Source organism: Crocodylus porosus, unplaced genomic scaffold (genome assembly GCF_001723895.1).
Source record: "Crocodylus porosus isolate Cpor-Errol unplaced genomic scaffold, CroPor_comp1, whole genome shotgun sequence".
NCBI classification, from domain to species: domain Eukaryota; kingdom Metazoa; phylum Chordata; order Crocodylia; family Crocodylidae; genus Crocodylus; species Crocodylus porosus.
In genome coordinates, this window is record NW_017728886.1 from 118,416,987 (window position 1) to 118,435,493 (window position 18,507).

Consider the following 18,507-nt stretch of genomic DNA (forward strand, 5'->3'; position numbering starts at 1 on the left):
TGGGGGTGAGGAGTGGAAGGAAGGGAAATATAACGTCTCGGGCTACATTTAAATTTTTTATTAATCTGAGCAGTCTGTCCTTTAGCACAAGTGTGGCATGCTTAATATGAATACAATCTCTATAACAGGAGTGTGAAACCCATATGCTCCCTGGGCCAGATGAGTGGACAGGGGCTGGTCCATGGGCCAGTTTGGGCCCACAGACACCCTCCCCCACTCCTCCTTGCATACTGGATCCACCGCAGACAGTGCCTGTTCCGGTCACTGAGGGATCCATGCTGCTGCATGCAGTACCCTATTCCATGGACTACACGAGCACCCACTCCAACCAGTCTGGAACCCAGTGGAGCTGGGGCAAGCACTGTGTGCAGTATGTATCCCAGATCCCAGAGTGGCCCAGAATGGGTGCATACATCTTGTGTGGCCCATAGGTCAACTTAGACCCAGAGCCAGCACCATGGACTGGACAGTGCAGCTCTCTGGGCTGCATCCAACCCCTAGGGTTGATCTTTGACACCTCTGTTCTACGAAAAAAACCCCATCATCTGTGGTGACTTGACTTGAGCCCCCTTCCTGATCTAAAAAGCTCCTGGCTCTCTTGTTGAAGTGTATCCCACAAAATTTTGTTTTCACCAAGATAGGGATAAAATGAACATATGGAAGTTTTCTATCAAGTCCTATTCATTTTAATATATCTACGTCAACATGTCTGAAGTCTTTCAACTTGGTCATAGTGTCAAAGGTATTTGGGAAAGGCACACAGACACGTGCTGTATGTTAGTCCAGAGCTACATTTCATACTTCTGTTTGATAAATGTATTTGCCTATTGTAACTAAACGTTAAATTTAAAAAAGTACTTGTGCATAGCTTAATTTTAAATACAGTGGTCTTGACATGTCCATCTGAAAGGCATGCATGCATGTCTGTGCAATTAGGAATTGGCAATTCAGTAGATGCCTTTGAGTAGACCTCAGTACACCCTTCATCGCCATGTTCCTGTTCTCTTGGAGGGACAGAAAGAGCAAGTGAATAGGGCTTGTTTTGTCATCAGTGAACTTCAGAACCAGGGGAAGTTGTAATTGCTCATCTCTGACTAATCATTTCCCCTCCTCCCCCAATCTGCTGAACTCTTCTGTGAGAGATGAATTATCTTCCAAGCCTATCTGTGCTATTTGACCTGTTCAGCCTTGGCAAGAGGAGGCTGAGGAGGGGATCTGGTGGCTGCCTACAAACTCATCAGGAGAGGCCATCAGCAAATAGGAAGAGCCCTATTCTTCCCAGCACCACCTGGGGTGAGGAGGAACAATGGTAATAAGCTGATGGAGATTAGGTTTAGGTTAGAGATCAGGAGGCAATATTTTACAGTTAGGGTGGCCAGAATCTGGAACCAACTTCCTAGGGAAGTGGTCCTCACCCGTTCCTTGGGCAAATTCAGAAAGAGGTTAGACAATCATCTGTCTGGGGTCTTGTGAACCTGCCTGTGGGAGGGGGTCTGGTTAGATGATCTGTCCAGGTCCCTCCTCATCCTAGCTACGATGAAACTATGACCTCTCTTCCTTCCGCTCCCACCCACAATCTCCATGAAATGTCTGCCAGCTGAGCTGCTTCATGTGACAGAAATGGCAGGTACTATTTAGTTGCAGAGATATTGGCATCTGGGAGGGTGGTGGGCTTTGAAAGGCTTTTCCAGTTCTTCCTGGGGCTTATGTTAGAACTGTCTTTTTTGGGTAACTCCTACACACAGGTGTTTAAATAAAATGCTGAGTGTGAGTCTGCATGTCTGTCCAATTTAACACTAGCTAGAATGACATGACAACTGAAGGTCCATATTTTGTTTTGGGGGACAATTTTAAATTTCAGTAAAGCAGAAGTTGGCAGCTCCTTTACAGTCCTTGAGAATGACCCATGTTGGAGACTTTCTAAAATCTTTGAGGGTGCCACTGGAATTCTCTTTGAGCAGCAAATGTTTCTTTTTTCAGCCAGCGACTGTGTTGGAATGAGCAACAGTTGGAGTCTACAGACCAAGCCCTTTTTGATGTGGCAGGCACTCCAAAAATATGGCAGCAAGTTGCTTCTGACTTTTCAAGCTCTTCCTGTATTCTGAAGAGCTGTCCTGCGTTCATAACACCTCTGTCAAAACATTCAATGCAACAATTTTCAGGCTTGGTTTAGATGAAATGTTGGTTAATTTCTCTAAAGCAGGGTTTCAAGGCTGTAACTGACTTTCCATCAGTCCATACCAGTGCTCTGCAGTGTGCATTGGGAAAGGTAATAAACTCATTCTAATGCCAGTCCTCATAAGGAAGATATCTTCTGGTTTATATTGGGAGAATGTTCTTTGTTAGAGGGGAACACACTAAAAACCTGAACATTGTCTTGTGTACATCTTGACAGGATTTATACACTCCCACGATAGGGTAAGTCTTTTTCAATTAGTCTTTAAAACCAGCTGTCCTAATATAGCCTGGAATAAGCTGACAGTCTCCTTATTTCATAATACTTTAAAAAGTGAAATTAATAGAGCGTATAGGTTGGCAGAACTTCAGTACAAATTGGTACAGTAACAAATCTTGGATCATTTGATTTTTTTTTTATTGTGTGTGCAGTCAGATGAGTAGAAAGAAGAACCTTGAGTACTCTGGCAACAAACCCATAAAACCCAATTATTTATTTTAAGTTGCATTGAGGGTCTTATCAATGTCTGTCTTGTTGGAGTATTTGTGTGTGAAGCAACAGTTGAACAGAAAATCATTTAAGTACAGTCTGTGTTTGTTGATATTCAGCAGCCAGCAAATTTTTTTATTCTTAAATGCGATTATACATGCCAAAAGCTGGGAGAAGGGAAGATTGGCAACTCCTGCAAAAATTTTCCACTTTTCATACCACAAAAACAAGACTAGACCAATCTTCAGTAGAAATCTTAATTACCCAAAATCACTTTTGCAAAAGGAATTGTCACTAGAAAAAAAAACAGTGTAAAGTTAGAACTTGGCTTGTTTATGGAAATCCAGATTCAATAGGAAAAGCAGCATTTGAAAAGGGAAAAAATAATAATGGGTTTAGAAGTAACATCTCTGAGTAAAAGAATGGACTTTGAAGATGCAGCATGTAAAACCAGTTGTGTTTAATTCAAGAAATACTCTTGTCTGCTGCTGACCCCAAATAATAAGTGGAGGGGTAGAGAAGAGAGGTATGTTTTGAAGTCAAAATTATTGCAGATCTTTTTATGATATAAGTGGAGATGGTAATGGTGATAATCAAAGCCAACAAATCTTAATAGGTTAGTAAAAGCTGTAGAATTTTCCTGGGATGAAGAGATGAAACAAGTATCCAGTTTTCTGGTTAAGGAAAAAAACTAAATACAAATGCATATATATACATACACACACAAAACAATGCACCATTTTGTCCAAACTGTCTATGCTTTTCAATTGTAATCCTTTTTAAAACTATTTGCAAGTAGCTGGCCTTGACTGATACATATACATGGTTCAATGTGTTTTTTGAATGGGAATGATTTTAAATTGATCAAAATAAAATTTTAAAAAGTGCCCAGATTTCTCCAGGTGGCCTAGAAAAAATGTCCTTGTGAAGGAAGTAGTAAATTCTATATCAGTACTTTATTTTCAATTTTGGCTCCTCTGTGCTTCATTTTCAGATAAAGTTTCAGTGACCTAGATTTTTCTCAGAGAGCTCCTTCAAGAAGCACCATGTTGCAACTATTGCACCTACAAAATCCTTTTAAAGGCTGTCCCTGGTGCCAGGACAGGAATAAAGTTTCTAGTGTTCTTCTGTATAAGTGGTTTCTTTAACTTTGACTGTAACCTGTGTTAAAATGGGGGGCAGGGAGGGAGAGACTATGCTTAGATATACTAGACAGAACTTGTTTATAGGTATTATATTTTATTGGCATAACCAATTAGCTCCACTTCTGAATGAAGGCAATTCCAAGGCTATAAGATCATTCTGTCTGTACATGTTTATGTACTCAAGGAAACTTGCTTACCACTGACCTTACTAAAATAAGATCAAACTGTTTCTGTCTTCTTTGTTCGTCAGTGTTACATATGGTTTCTCCAACCTAAATAACACTAGTAAAGCCACAGCCTAGCAAGCCCTGTAGGTGTACAGTTTTCTGTTGTTCTTTCAGAGTAACAGAGAGCAGCACTTTTATAAATGCAAGGTTAATCTGTTGATCCTATGTCTTTCCATCTAAAAAGTTAATATTCACTTACATAATACATTAAAAAAAGGAACTAGGCAGGTGACCAATTTAAATATTTCTTTAACGCGGCTCACAACCCATTTTTGCCTTCAAGATATTCCATGAAAGATGGTACATTGGTTCTTCCACTATAGAAAAGGGCAATAAACTGCATTCATGCAAGAAGTTAATCAGGTAGACCAATGGTAGTGAACAAACCTATTTAAAAACTGCCACAATTTCTTCAGTTTGCAGGGTAGATGGGAATAGGGAATAAAATTTGTTCTCGCAACTGTTTGGAGATATGGTGGCACAACAGTGGAAAGAGATCTCAGAGTCCTGGTGGATGCAAAAATGAACATGAATCGCTAGTGCAATGAGGTAATAAGCAAAGCTAACAGCACTCTTTCTTGCATCAGCAGGTGCATCACAAGCAGGTCTAGAGAAGTGATAATTCCCCCCTATGCGGCATTGGTGAGGCCGCAGATGGAGTACTGTGTCCAGTTTTGGACGCCACACTTCAGAAGGGTTCAGAGGAGGGCTACTCGTATAGTTGAGGGCCTGCAGGTAAGCACATACGAAGACAGACTGGCGGACCTGAATCTGTTCAGCCGCTGCAAGAAATGGCTGAGAGGCAATCTTGTGGCTGCCTATACACTCACCAGGGGGAGGTCAGCTCTGTTTACCAGGGCACCCCTCAGGGTTACCAGAAATAATGGATGCAAACTGAAGGACAATAGATTTAGGTTGGACATAAGGAAGAAATTCTTTATGGCAAGGGTTGCCAAAATATGGAATGGGCTTCCAAGGGAGGTGATGCTTTCCCTCACCTTGGAGGTGTTCAAGAAGAGATTGGATAAACATCTGGCTGGGGTTACTTAACCCCAGCACTCTTTCCTGTCTGGAGCAGGGGGTCAGACCCAATGATCTACAGGTCCCTTCCAACCCTAGAAATCTATCAGTGAAATCTAACCATGTCTTGACAGCTTCATAATAATTTGAAACTAATGTGTGCAGAAGTAAAACTCTTTCATTCTAATGATAAAGCTAGATTTTTCTATCATGATATTCATTTAGGTAAATTTACCTCATCAGGCTTACTGTTGATGAACACTAAAATTTAAACCAATATATTGCCTTCTGAATGTAGTCTGATAAATTTTCATCAAAGGAAAGTTTTTGCAACATCCTGCAATGGCCTAGCAAGGTACTAATGAAAGCCAGCTTGATTATGTTTGGATCCTCCAACTGATCAACTTATAGTGGGCTTTAATGTTTTTATTTAAGGTGTAACAACATATAAGTAGGTATGCTCACATATATTTTAAACATGCTGGAGTAAGTTTGTAATAAAATAGAAAAATGCTTACTTATTTACTTGCTTCCAATTTTGGTTGAAGGCTGGTTTGTTTTTCAATGGTTAAAATATGTACAAGTTAACAGTAAAATTACTTAATACTTTCTCTTCTTCCCCTACCACAAGGGTACTTGAGTGCTCTTCTCAGATGTCTCTGTCCCATTGGCTGTAAACAGATATTTTGTTTGTCCTGGGAGAAAGCCTTTTGTCCCAGGATCATGTATATTATCCCTTTTCAAGTCCCTCTGAACTATTCCAGATAAAATGTCCTAATATTTTTCCCCCCGGGACATCCTGTTCTATGTTTTTGTAATGATTGTTGCTCATTCCAGGGACAAGCTGGTCAGGCTGTATACTTTCACTGGCCCACTCACTGGCAAAGGAGCAGCAATGTAGCTTGGAAGGGTCTGTGTAAATGACTGTGTTGCTCCTGTTTATAGTTCAGGTCAAACTCCAAGATAATTAGTCCTGGGTTAAATGAGACATCTACTCATAACCGAAGTAGCTAGGGATCTCAAATCGTCTCTATCTGGTATTTGAAATTTTTACTTTTATACACGGTGTTTAATACATTTGGAAGAGATGGGTATTTAAATTAATATGGGGAAAGGGACTGTGAAATAGTATGGTTACTGTGCATGGTATGATATGTTAACTTAATTAAAGTTAATAAGACTTGTGGAGATTATACTCCAATGCTAATACACCAACAAATATTGTGTTGCTAATACGAGCAGTTCTTCAGTGTAGCATACAGAATGAAACACCTGGTAGCTGATGTACAGCTGTTACTACAATGAACCATTAGACCATCAGTCAACATATCCATTAAATCTCAGTTTTGGAGGAATTTGTCTTGGGTTTAGGAAGCTTGTTTGAGTCCCAGTAAGAATAAACCTGAAAATATGTCAAGCAAAATGCTTTGGGTATCTAGCATAGCAGTTTATATTCGTGTGTAAACAAAGGCATGCATTGGCGGGGAACGGGGGAGGTTGTTTTTTGTTTGTTCTGGGGTTTTTTATTTCTCATTAGTTGAGACTGGGAACATACTAGTTTTAAAATGCTCTGTTCTCACAAGATTTCCTTAATCTTCGGGACACTGAAGGAAAGAATATGAAACAAACATGCAAGTGTTTTTGTTTGTTTGTTTTTCCCCTTTACTACTTATGGATTGTTTGAATAGTCAGGAGATGGTGGAAACCTCTTGTGGAACCTCAGAGTTAGTTTTCCTTCCATATTGTAATGATGATCATCTTTAGCTTTGATGCTTTACCAATAGGGTATGGAGGATAGAGACAAGCTCTTGAATATGAAATGATCTTTGTATGTGCCTACATAGGCAGGGGTTTGGCTCTGAAAAGCTATTTAATGGGTGGAAGTGTCCTGACTAGTGGTTTAGTTGCACAGGTATAAATGCCACCCAGGAGAATGGGCTGAACTTTATCAGGCCGTATGGCTGCAGATTCTAAAAGGAGCTGCCATCAGCAAAAGTATTATTTTGATAGCACATAGTGTCGTTGCATATAACTAGAATGAAATACAGATACCAGGATATATGAGATTTGGTAGACTGGGAAATGGATCTAAGACTTTAAATGAAATTGGGGAGGATAACCTTGAACATAACTGATAGAAAACAGCTCTGAGGGAAGGAGGAAGATTACGATAGCATTGTGATGCGCAGTATTGCAAAATAGACTGTTAAAATATAACTTGGAGAGAGACTTCTCTCAGCTCTCTAGGGTTCAGAGAAGGCTACATGACCATGTGAGCATTCTGCAACAACCTGTATTAATGTTCTGCGAAACATTCCACTCGTTATGTCTCTAACAAAGGCATCCAACTAAAAAGGTATAACAAGGATTTTGCATTGCCAAACTAACAATGCTCTCAGCATCGGACTGAATTAGTGCCATGCTTATAAGCACAACTGCTGCAGGAGAGAACACTTAAAGACCTTCATATACCTAGATTCTAAGGCAGGACTTTCGGACCATGCTGTCAGAAACGAGAATTTATAGAGGAACCATTTAGCCTTCTTTATCCCTGAGCTCTTAGGGAAAACTAGCTGGCCCTTTCAATTCCTAATGGGCTGTGTTCAAATACTATGCTCTCTATTTCCATAATGTCATGTACTGCTTGTTCGGCATCTTTTTAATTAGTGACATTTTATGTAGTCCAAATTAAATATGCCAGATGTAGCCGATTTAGTGGCTAACAATGATAAGTGAGGGGAGGGAGAGAGAGCTAACATTATAGCCTTCTGTTCTCAAGGGAAGTTTTTTTATTTCTAGTTCCACAAGAGAAGTTGGAATGGTAACCATGGCAGCAGGGAATTTGTCCCTGTAAGCTGAGCAAAGGGTTAGGTTGTGTATGTTTTGTTTTTAGTGCCCCCACCAGGAAGAAGGGAGATACAGAATGTTTGAAGTAAGGTTACACAAGGGAACCTCAGGTAGGTTAAATTAGAGGGGATCATCATGGCATCAGAACTCATTTTGTCACTGATGTACTATGGTCCTATCATAGCACACAGCCTGGATGCATGGAAAATGGAAAATAAGATTACTCCTATTTTGTGCTGTAAAAGTCTTACCATTTTTAAAGTCATATATGCATGCATTTTTACACCTTCATTTTAAGAGGGTTGGTGTACTAACAAACTTGGTGCATGACTGCATTCATATTTCCTTGTGGGCAAGATGCCATCTTGTTTAAAAAAACAAGGTTTTCTTCCCAGCAGTGAACAAATCTTGGCTACACTAAGCTGAATGGAAATTCTGTACCTGTGTGGTGCTTGCAGTGTTGAAGATGGAGCTATCAGGCAGTCTGCATCAGAAAGGAACCTCCTGGATATTACACCAGGAAGAAAGCTTTTTTCCTCTTTTGTTTGGTTACTCCTTGAATTTGATCTAAAAAAAAAAAACTGAAGGTGTTTCTCCATAGGGTTTCCATTACCTGGCACGGATCCCTAGAAGTTTTAATAAGTTTTCTGCCTTAAAGTAGCCAGTAAAAATCAAATGTACTAACGAATTTAAAAACAAAACAAAACACCTCTCATGATATTCCCCATTTTATATAACTTTTTCATGGCAGGGATCTATAGGGGGTTAATTCTAGTTACACAATTAATGCTGACACAGTTGCACAGAAATAGCTTCCTAATGTGAGCAGCTTTTTTACAATAATGCTTTTTTTAATGTGACAAACTGAACCTTAAAATATTCTCAAAGCTGCAGTCAGCAACAATTAACCAACACTGCTTGCAATCTTGTGCTTTCAAGGACCAGTAACTTGTGAAACAGGAAGTTAAATAACAGTGCTGAGGACTGCAGCCCAAAGAATGTACCAGTGGGCAGACATTATGGTGGCATACCAGAACATAAGTATTTAAACCTGCCAACCCTTCACCCTCACCTGCTCATAGAACAATATTAACTTGGTTCTATTGGAAAAGCCTTTTGCAAAGTTCAGCTGAAGCTTTCAAGCTGGAGGGCTTCTTCTCAACACGTGCTTTGAACTCTTAAGGGCTTTGTCAGTGCAAAAAGACAGTTGTACTTTTTTAGCCATGTGGAATAGTTTTAGAAAGCTACACCTGTACCATTAAACAGTCCTGGCTTATGAAGTGGCTTAAGGGTATATCAGTTCTCAGTTTCGAGTATTTACCTATGCCATTTCTCTTCTCTCTCCTTCTGCACTGTTGCAGGCTATATCCTCCCTCGGGTCTGTCCTTCAGATAGTTAAATCTGTATGTCTTCATCCACACATACCAGGGGCACATCCCTGAAGCCCCACATACCTCTGCATAGGTAAACAAAATTCTTGGGGAAGAGGCAGCATCTTTTGTTATACCAACTAAATAGTAGCAAAAATCTTTTCTATTTAATTGGTCTAATAAAAGATACTGTCTCTACTGCAAGCATTTTGTCTGCCTGTGCATTTAGACCAGCACAGCTACAACCAGTACCCCTCTGCATATGTAACAAATGTGTATCTTGGTGTTGCTGTTTCTCTTGATATCTTGATTCTAGAAGTTGGAGGTTTAACCGACACACTCATCTTTTTTAATAAAAGTCAGATATTTTACACTCGTGGCTGCAGGCATCAGCATTAAAAAAAAAAGAAAAGAAAAGAAAAAAGAATTCCAGATCATATGAGATTTCAAATTTCATTTTTAAGATGGTTGACTTGTATTTGAAAAGCTTGAGATAGCAGCATACAACTTGTCAATAATGTACTGCGAGCTTTTATCAAATTGCACATCCAGCATTATATCTCGTCTCTCTTGAAAATATTAAGTGCGTCTTTTCATTTATTGATCTCTCTTGGAAATACTGTTAAATGCATTTTTTAATATATTTTTGTTATGGATTAGTTTTCTCATGGAAACCAGATAAATTAGCTTACATATTGTTCAAATTGAATCTCATGATTTCTGGCTCTTGCAGTAACTTTTGTCTCCATCCTCAGTGCACAAATACTCAGGTTTTAACCATGTCTGAGTTTTGTTAATATTTGCTTTGCAGCAAAAAGGAGCCAAACCCATGAGCCTGGTTCCTGTTGGTCTAGATGCTGTCCAAACACAGAACAAAAAGACAGACCTTGCCTCAAAGACATCACTATCCGGTGGCCAACCCTTTCTGGCCAACATGCCACAAAAGAAGCCTCGCCTATTCCCCAAGTGCCATTCTGTTCCCCGTTCCCTGCCTGATCCATTGCTCTGCTCTCTCCTCCCTTCCTTATTCACTGCTCTACTTTCCTCTGTTTTATCTGCATTATTCTGTCTGCCAGATCCACAGCTTGCCAGGTGAAGTGGTTGTATATTACATGCTACTTGTGACACATGTGCTGTGAGTTTGCCAGCCCTGAACTCACATATTTATGCCTTTTTTTATTATTATTCTGAATTAGATCAGCCTTAAGACTGGTCAGAGCAACACACTGCTAGACCTCCGCTCCCCTCTCTCCTCTTGAATATTTTGCTTTGTTTTTAGTTTATAGTCATTCAACCCCTTTTCTTTCCTATCACAATATTCACATCCAGGGAGATTGCTGTTAATTTTGAAACACTTGAATACTTTTCTAAGTTCAAGAAAGCCTTTGGTAATAGTCTGTCACTTTTTTTATCACTGCCCCTTCCTACCATTATCACACCACTAATCAAGCATATATGCAAGGATTAGCAGGGAGGAGGGGGGCTAGTGGGAGCTCTTGTAGGCTGTTCCCTAAACCTTCATGACCTGACTTTTCTCATGTAAAGTTTGTGGTGTAGGAGTAGAAGGTATCTTTAGTTTACCCTCCCCTTCATCTCATGCTGGAGAAGCGACCAGCAGCTTTTTCCTTTCCATCTGAATGGCTAGTTAATGACTTGTATCAGTTTATTTTCAGTGCTGTCTGTGCAAAAATTTTTAAATTTCTTTCTTGATGGGCCACAGATTCTGGCATTTATCAAAATGTATTGCATATGCTGTAGGTGCTCTTTAGACTCCATCAGTGCAGTCCAACAAAGGAATGGACACAGCCCAGCACAACTACCAAGCATGGGAGCATCAGTAGGAGCAGATAGGCATACAGTAGTGTGATCACATTGTTGTTGTTGTTGGTTTTGTGTTTCTTTTTCTTAAAAAAAAAAAAAAAAGAAAAGAAAAGAAGGCATGAGTGTAATGGTAGGAAAGTATGTGTGTAGCAGGTAAGGCAAAAAATACTTTCCAGTGAAAACCACCCTTTCCACAACAGTCAGCCCTGAAATCAAGGATTAAAAGTCCAGGAGTATCTGTACTTACTGCTCAGTAATGATAGGTAGGGACCTACCAAAATTGCAGTTTTACAGATTTCACATAGGGTCACATGATAAACAGCCCTCGCAGCCTGTCAGTGGTGAGGGGCAGGACCACTGGGGCCTCCCAGCTAATCAGAGACATGGAGTGGCCCACTGTGCTCTGCCTCCAAAATGGTTGCCAGGCCCCATATTCTGCCTGCAAAATCGGGGGGCAGCAGCTCTATATTTTGTATATCCCTGATGATAGGCAAGCAACTGTTGCCTCGTTAGGCTTTTTTGTTCTGGGGATGAAGACGCAATGGAATTTGGATTAGTTGTTATTTAGGGACCCAATGTGACTTGTTTCAGGCAAAATATAACCTCTCGTTGTTAAAAGCAATATTTAAATTTCTTAGCGCCCTGCTCTATGCAAGAGAATAAACATGACAGCCATGATATGCAGCATGGCTGAAAACTCCCAACTTGGGCTGTTCTGTGTGCCTGGGACTGTTACACCAGTGCTATTGCAGCCTGCCTGCTTAAAGCTAATGGCTTGCATAAAACTCTTCCATAGCTTCTATTCCAGCAGGTAGCTCTAGGCATTTCCCATATATTAAAAAAATACAGCTACTCACAAATATTACTTCAAACCTTCTAAAAATCTGCCTCTGAAATGAGGTAGCAGGCTCACAACTGATATCACATCATGAAGTTTACTGCGATCTGATGCAGAACTGGAACTTACAATCACTAATGGAGCCCTATATTCTGCTCTGTAATGTCCCTAGGGGTAAGCCTAGGAGAAAGAGCGAGTCTCTCATCATGTCTGGGAGGAAGGTATGTTCACAGACTGGCAAATCAAGCAGGAAGCTAATATATGAGTCTGGGTCACCTAACTGAAGTTGGCCTGTTGCCTTATAATCAGGCCAAGGTGTTCTGAACATGAATGCTTCAGCCATAGTTATCACAGTATATTATTGGAAAGAACCACCACTTGGAGTAAGCAGGACCCAAACCGTGTTACTTAACCCACTGGAAAACTGCTTCCCAGGGTCTTATGTTGTGTGCCAAAATTAAAATGGATGTGGGCTCTGTGGTTGAAAGCCTGTCCAGTGAGGAATATGTGGTGGTAATTCAATTTCTAAAGAATAATTTGTAATGGCAAGAACAATTTAATATAGCTGGCAAGACGATTGGCTACTGAAGAAGTCCTAAATCTTGATTTCTTTTTTGTAGCCTTTTCTAGAACTGTGTTGTTTAGTTTGTAAGAACTTCTGTATTAAAAATTAAATCTTTCTCATCCTTGAAATGAAGTCAGAGATAAATAAGTATTATGGTAGATATAAGGGTGGAAGTCGCTAAAACATTAGGAATGGATTACTCAGTAAAATGTATTCAGGGTTAATGACTAATGCCTGGCTAGCATTATCCAAGGTGCACTATTTGTGGCCATACCAAGTTTTCTTTATAAAGGGTTTACAAAAGATGTACCACAAGAAATGATTTGAGCAGGAAAATTTGCCTTCAGATTGATCACCAAAATTGATCAGGGAAAGTAGATGCAAGGCGAGGATGACACTGAAGAGGGAGATGAGATGTTTCTCAAAAACATTAACATGCAAGGAAACTGGAATCCCAAATACCTTGTGGAACTCAATCAACTTGTTCTGTTTATATTGTCAGTCCACTTCTGCAGAGCCTTACAATTTTAGAAATTAATCTACTGTAAATTTCAAGCATCTTACTTCCTTCCACGTTCATTATGTGGAATGCCCTTCAAACTGTTCTTGAAATTTAGGTACGTGTTCATAAATGGTAATTGTAGCTATGCTACAGCCAAAGTCAGCATAGATGGGGAAGTGGGGTGAAAAAGTTAGCTTTGAATTTTATAAGTGGAAAGAATTTGGAGGGTTAAATGACTCAAGGTGCTGTGAGCCTTAAGGTAACAAACTAAAAGTAGTGAGGTAACTTCTGGGACAGGATAAAAGCAGTTCATTGTAATATGGGTAGGCTTGTGTCACTCGGGCCCCCACTGAATGTTCAGGTTAAGGCATGTTAGGATCTAATACACAATCCACACAACTATACTTCTTACTGTGCTACATGTGCATGGCAGGACTTGTGACTGTGGTATCCAGCATCAGATCCACTCATGCCTTATTGCATGGGGCATCTTCACAGCTGTGAGCTCCAGCAGCTGACAGGGCTCCCAGCCACAGCGGAGAGCATCTGTTCACACATTCAGTTAATGGCATGATAGGCATGGGCCACAACATTATTCCACATTTTTTGTGGTATACATTGTGGCTTGTTCCTTGTTTCATCACACCATTAATTGACTGAACATGTGGCTGGGTCACAACTTAAAATGTGATTAACTGGTTAATTTGGTCTTAAGTGTAACATGTGGCAGGAGTCTTGAGTCTAAGAGAAGCAGTTTCATCTAATATGTATTTTAGGGCACATATCATTTTCATAGTATTTCCAGGCCTTCAGACTTTTCAAGTGTGCAGTTATGTAGAACTGCTTGCTTTTAAAGCTTCAGTGAGTAGAAAGTGTGGTTTTATGCAGTACTTCTGAGTTCAGTTCACACATCTGAGCTTTTAGGAGAAGCTTTAAGCAAACTTTTAGCACAGCCCTTGGGTTCCACAGACTGCCATTTGTACTCATGCCTTTGAGAGGATAAAACAATAGCCTGAGATCAGGGGCTCCAGCAGGTGCCCCATATCAAGCAGCCAGCTTTGTAAAAAGGTGTGTGGGACAGGGGAGAAATGCCTGCTTTTTATGCAGTAAAACAATAGCAAATAGTAGGCTTTAAGCTTGTTTTGATCATATCCTTAGCACTGGCATCAAAGCTTACTGCTCTGAAACTGACAGTTTGCTCGCAGCCATGCTCTGTTTTCTTGGGCACTGGACACTGACTGGTCTTTCAGCTTATACCAGCATTGGATGCATTTTACCAAATCCAAAATTTGATGTTTGTTCACTGGATAGTCCTTATGCATTTGAAGTAGGACTGGTTTTGAAGCTCAGATGTGTCAAACCTGTGTGCTTATTGTACTTTGTTATTGTAAGTAGAGTGAAAACTGCAGTACCCAGTATGTTATTGTGTTGGCAGCTACCAGCCTATGTTAACTTTGGGGTATAACTAAAGTTGAACCCCTCAGGGGTCTCAGTTCCCCTTCAAAACAAATAAATCCTGTGAATCTAGGAAAGAGTTTAAAACTTAGAGTGATATTACAAAAAAGGTGGTTGGGGGTATGTCGTGTCTAATTTTTAGTCCCAGTGCAATGTTAATATTACAATCAGCTTTAGAAGTCAGATGCCAAGATTTGAGGTCCTTTATAATATTAACTCTTTTTCTTTGCACAAAGGCTGTTAAGAATGTGCCTAAATATAGTGTGTGCCACGTGAGAGAGTGAATGTTGCTATGAGAACCTTAACCTCAATGTTTCATTTATGTTTATGTGCACAAAGTGCCAAAGTTAAGGTTACCTATGAATTTATTTCCCTATTTTTTATAAAGAAAGCATTGTCCAGTGAATGGTGACATTTAATGGCCCTACATTTTGAATTCATGCTCTTATTGCTACTGCTGCTACTTCTGTTGTTGCTCTCCTACCCCAGTATTGCAGAAAAATCTGGAGGGAGAAAATGTTAGAATTGCCTCATGTGTTTCAGTGAGACAATTAGAACATGCTTCTCACCCAGCAGCTCCAGAGATGCCTAGAGAAATTGGGAAAACCAGGGTCTGATTATTACAAGGCTTGACTGAGCTAAACTCTATCAAACCTTATAATGTGAACATGTCCTTAGTCACTTCCCTATGAACCAGCTGCTACTCACTGGATGCATCTACACATGCGCTTTACTGTGGGGTAAACTAATTAGCTCTGCAGTAAAGCATCACCATCTACGTGTGCTGGTATTTGGGCTCAGTAAATTTAATTAATTCCACCATAAGACTGTCTTACAGCAGTGTAATTTACTTCACTGAAACGCATGTGTGGATACTGACTATGGGCATAAATTGCACCTAGTCAGCCCTGGCCATCTGCCCCGGCTCAGATTCGTGCTGCTCTGGGCACATGTGTAGATGGTGTGTCCAGGAGCAGTTTACTCTGGCTTAAACTGCTCCAGAGTTTATTGCATCACATTAATTGCATGCATAGATGCACCCCGTAAGGAGTGTAAGTTTTCAACCAAGTTGTTCATATGTAAAATGAAACTAATCCACTGCCATGTCTCTTTTTTTCAAGAAGTCAAATAACTAGTATATGGTGTTGGGTGGGGCATCTTTAAAGTGAAGCAAGTTCTATGTCAACTCAGTTTTGAATGTTGAAAGTTTTCCAGAAAGTTGAGCGTATGAAAATTTCCCTTTATAGTCTTTCATTTGAAGTAGTTGTTATTCCTGCCTTGCACAAGGTACTTGCAATAACACTCATTTGCAGGAAGAAGAAAGTGCACAAATTAAAATATTAGGAGAAGGGATGAAAATTGAATACAGCCCTGGCAAAGAACTGTTTTAAATCTTGTTCTTTTTATTCATCTCTCTTACTTCATGTAACCAAGTCACTCTAGTTGATACAGGGAAGGTGTGGGATTGGGAGGGAAGAAGTGTTGGGGGGAGGAAGGAGGGGGTGGGTGGACTTATCAGTCATAAGTGGCCATGACATGAAACCATGTAAGTGATGTATGTTAAAGTGCTTTCAATTTAAGTTTCTCTCCCTCTCTCTCAAAGAATTCTTCATAGAACAATGGTGCAGTCTGTTATGTGTTCTTTTGCGTTTGTAAGGCACTGAATGTTCAGCCAATCTAGTACTCTGATTGGCTGAACATTCCTACCCTTAATTTTGAATAGAAGGTGCCTCATGCTGCTGATGTAATTAAGAGCATTTTGTAAATGTTTATTATAAGCATTTGACTGTTTTATTTTGCCTCAGAAGGGCAGAGTGAAAATTTTTTTTAAAACTCATTTTCTGGACCCTGTCTTAGTGAAGCATGGTGAGGCGGGCGGGGGGAGCCTTCATGCTATTAAAATAAGCAGGTGAAATTTATGTTCCTGTAATAGAGCTCTAGTGTTTTACATAGCAATATCATGTGTGTTTGAGTGTGGCATTTCTGCTAGATACAGGCTTCAAAATGGAGTCTTACAAGTTTATATTAGGTGGTAGCACATTGTAACACACGTACACACACGTGGATGCACACACAAACACACATGCACCTCTTACCATTTTAGTACTATTGAGATTATTGCAATATTAACAAAATGGTTGTAAGAACTAAGCTTCTCCTTTCTCTTCCCTTCCTTCTCCCTCTTTCCCTCCCCACCCCGAACCTCATAATATCTAAAGTTTGCCCTTAACACACAATATTTTGTGGGTCACCTGAATGAAATCAAACTCAGCTTTTCTTCCTGTCTCAGACCCCTAAATGTCATATTTTACGCTGTAAAGATTTTGCGCTTTGCCTTTGCTGCTTGCTCTCCCTTGTTCCCTTACTGGAATAGTGTTTGAATTAGGCCATTATGTCCTGCTAGCAACGTGGTCCTTTGTGTCCGGAGCGTCTGGTGACATGTGGCCACGTGCTGTCCTTGATTAACAGCTGATGAAATTAAGTTGTTTGCTTTTATTCTGGCTACCTGCTGTATTCTGATCCCTCAGCAACATCTAAGGAACAAAATCTTTTTCTTAAAGTGTTGAATGAATTCCATGCTATATTTAATAAAGCCTTAGCAATAGCTTACAGATGCAGATACTGGGTTTCTTCCTACAGTACATAGCTATAGAAAGAAAAGTAGAAATGTCAGTGGTGCATTTCTATGTGTGAATAGGGAGTCAGGGAAGAAAATGGCACTAAGTAATTCAGGAAGCATTTCAGCACACACAGGACAACTAGAGAACAAGTTAGTGAGAGGGTACTAACACCTTTTCCTGCTGACTTCACTCCAACTGCATTTTTTCCTTCTCTCTGGCAATGGGAAGAAGGGTGCCAAGTGTTTTATGGCTCTTCTTCCTGTCCTTCACAAGTCCTCACCAGCCATTCCCAGTTGAAACAGCTCTTTATCTCTTGGGCCTGGGAAGCAGGAAGTATAAGAACGTTCCTTTTTGCAGCAGCGCGAGTGATGCCAACAGGTTAGTTCATGAGATAGAAAGTCCAACTAAGTAATTTTGTTCTGCTACAGAGGGTGGAGTCAGGTGTACAAAATAAACTATAAAAGATGATTTTTCCCCCTTTAAAAAAATAGCTTACTCTCTTTTTTTGGTATCAGTTCTAACAATAGATCAGAATCTGAAAACATTCTCTCCTTTTCTTCTTCCTCCCTCCTTCAAAAAACCCCCCAAAACCTTTCTTTTCTTGAAGAACAGTAAGTTTTATTTTGAAATTGCCTTCTAGATCCATATAACGAATGTAGAAGTCCATTCCGTCATTAATTCATGTGCTTTTCTCCAGTGGCTTGAGCATTCATCACTTTTCCCCGTACACAGCAAGCTTTGCAAAGTAGTTTGGTAACGTTCATATTTCAACTTTGAGATGGCTGTGTAGAATAATGCCTTATATTTATACTGTAAAATGTGTTAATTGCAGAAAATAAATTTGCCTAGGGGGCCCAGAACAGTGGGAAAGCCCCCTCAAACAGCTCCTTGCTAGGATTTCTGAGACTCGGTGAAGTGTTACCAGCAGTCTGTGTGCAGCTGTAACATTGTACAGAATGCATACCTTCCCGAGAGCTACAGCAACGGGGATTCCCCCTCCTCTTCTCCAGAGCCGACTTCTGAAAGAGCTGGCTCATCCCTGCTGTCAGACGAAGCAGTTTCCTGAATGCATGGGTTTGAGTCACGTTAGCTAGATTAAGCTTTTAACTCCTCCCTAACTGGGCTTGAGTTTGTCCTTAGCTGTGGGAAAGGAAAGTGAGTGGTGGGGGTTGGGGGAAGACATGAGGGAGGTGGAAGTTGTCCTGCATTCAGTCAGTGGCATACCTAATCAGTGACATAGCACTGGCTTTAACCTGTAGCACTAGAGCAAGGCACGCACATGAGCGGCACATATTCCACTCGTTAAATCCACAGTCTGTTATAATGAGAACTCAGAGCACTAAGCAAGCACTTTGTTAAAGGATCAGGAGGAGGGGGGTGAGCCTGCTAAGGCGAAGCAAGAGGTAGCAGTAGCAAGCGGAGTAGAAGTTC

At 40.3% G+C, this 18,507-nt stretch overlaps 1 protein-coding gene and 1 long non-coding RNA gene across 4 annotated transcripts in view; both read left to right on the forward strand.

Annotated features, from left to right (window-relative positions):
* Positions 1-18,507, forward strand: part of GRB10 (growth factor receptor bound protein 10) — a 185,249-nt gene that overhangs the window by 122,423 nt on the left and 44,319 nt on the right. The window lies entirely within an intron of this gene.
* LOC109314042 lies at positions 1,463-3,035 on the forward strand. The gene is made up of 2 exons (XR_002102206.1): positions 1,463-1,627; positions 1,981-3,035. It is a non-coding gene; the product is annotated as an uncharacterized LOC109314042 (long non-coding RNA).